This window comes from Erigeron canadensis, chromosome 8 (assembly GCF_010389155.1).
Source record: "Erigeron canadensis isolate Cc75 chromosome 8, C_canadensis_v1, whole genome shotgun sequence".
In the NCBI taxonomy this organism is placed as follows: domain Eukaryota; kingdom Viridiplantae; phylum Streptophyta; class Magnoliopsida; order Asterales; family Asteraceae; genus Erigeron; species Erigeron canadensis.
In genome coordinates, this window is record NC_057768.1 from 8,094,046 (window position 1) to 8,096,432 (window position 2,387).

At 26.3% G+C, this 2,387-nt stretch overlaps 1 pseudogene; it reads left to right on the forward strand.

Annotated features, from left to right (window-relative positions):
• Positions 1–215: 215 nt before the first annotated feature.
• LOC122580711 lies at positions 216–330 on the forward strand (annotated as a pseudogene).
• The last annotated feature ends 2,057 nt before the right edge of the window (positions 331–2,387 follow it).

Genomic DNA, 2,387 nt, shown 5'->3' on the forward strand with positions numbered 1-2,387 from the left:
ATGCGGGGTAAAATACCTAGCTAGTATATATATATTAGTTTTAATATCCGTACGATGTACGAATTAACTAGAAAAGAACTCATATCTAAATTATGTTTGATATTTTTTTAGACATAAGTAAGTGTCACTAAAGCGAAAAACTAATAACATCTTTCCAGTCATATTTAAAAAATGTCAAATAAAAAGAAATAATAGTTTCTAAATTGAATTTTGGCGTCCCTTCATGGACATCCGATAAAATTGGATCGATATAAAAAACATTATCATGGTCCCTACTCAAGGATGACAAGCACAAATCAAGAAATAGTAAAAAAAAGAAACTTGATTTTTGGCTGGAATGACTTCTAACCGTAAAGAAAAAAAAAGTTTTTAGAAGGTAAAGATGTTAATTTAAGAAAATAGCTTGTTACTTAAAAAAAAAATGAAAAAATAAAAAAAACATACACATACATACGTGATACGTTTACAAAAACAAGTAACTCGTCCGTCTTCGTGATTCATATATTGTAATTGAACCCTACACATATTAAATAATCAAATCCAGCTATATATTACTTATTTTTGCTATTATATTTAGTACTTTTGTTCATCTATAATCTATAAACCCTTATAAAACATATTGAAACTCTATTTCAAGTAATTGAAGCACTTTTTTCAATATCCTCATATTACCCCTAATTCACGCATTACCTCTAATTTTATATCTCTAAACACAATTAGACAAACACTATACCATGATTTAACACACAGTAACTTCTTTCTCTTCTTCCTATTCACGCATATCAATTCTAACCCCACTGTTTTGTATTATCATCACTATTTAACCGTCACAACGCGCGAGCACCAAACCTCGTTGAACCATATTAGAATTAGAATGCCATAAATGTGAAAACTATTTGTTACAAATATTCATTTTCATCCGTAAATTTGAAATGCAAATGGCAGAAATAATAAGTTATGCAACTACATACATCTACCAGAAAAGTGCTTATAGTGAAATGATAGAAGTCTAGAAGGTAATTATATAGCACTTTCATAATTGTTTTTATAATTAATATGGAATACTTATCAATATATCATTATTATTATTACAAAAATTGATCTAAAGAAAATATGTTAAATATAGAATTATCATTACATACATAAGGGTTGCAATGATATTGCATCCACCTTGAAAGAAAAGCTTGTGTTTCACACCCTTTGTATTGAAAGTGGGTGGAGGAATGGATAGTTAGAGTTGGAGGAGTGAACTTTAAGAGTATACATGGTTCTAAGACTTTTCCAATTTTTAGTTCTTTCAATAGTATCAGACTGTAAACTAAACAAATCTTTATGAAAAGTCAGTGAAATCTTTTGTTAGAAGTTATTCATTTGTTTGGTAAATGAATGAACAAGGGCCTATCAGATATTTTTGTTGCACACTTATCAGTGATTCTGGCAAACCTCTCCTAGTGTTTCCTTTCAAATCAAATGAAAAAATTATAAACCAAATATTACATGTGAAAAACGTATAAAAAATAAAAATGAATATATAATGCAAAGAAAAAAAAAGAGAAAAAAAAAAGTAGGATAAAAAACAAAATATATATCATTTGAATATAATATATAATATTTTAAAAACTAATTAATAAAAAAACAAAAAGTAAAGTGTAAAAAAAGTTATAAAAAAATAAAAAAAAACAAAAATTATGTAAGATTAAAGGGTAGAAATAATAAAAAGCAAACTGGAGTGACAGAAAAAAAAATAAGGGGGGCAGAAAAGGAAAAAAAAAAAGGCTAAAACCCCACCTTACAAAATAAATAAAAATAATGAAAGGAGGAAGATTTTGAACATACACCCTTCCACCACAAAGACCAATACATGAACCACTACACTAAGCATCACCTTTAATTAATATTTGACAAATATTATATTTATGTTAAAACTGCAGATAATGACAAAAACCGCGTTTATGCGAATTCTCTCTAAATAAGTAGTAATATATTATTCTTGTTATTAATTTAATGCGTTTTTTTTTAATTTAATATGATTAATGATATATTGATGTGGCATATATTAAGTTTCACTATGCATGTTTGGTTAAAAACAAAGTGATTTTAATGTATTGATTTAGCTAATATATCTCTACTACTTTATAAAAATTATCATACTTTCTCTCTTAACACTTTTCAACATCCTTTCATAAAAGTGTCTTATATGAAATGACCATTCTATCCTTAATGAATTAATTAATTCTTTTCTTTTTATTCATTGATTACATCTCCACTTAAAATACCTATAATATTTTTAATGAAATAATATACAACATAGAACCATCAACTCTTAAAATAACTACACTACCCCTTTTACATTAATTATTTTTACAATAATAACCACATTGTCACCA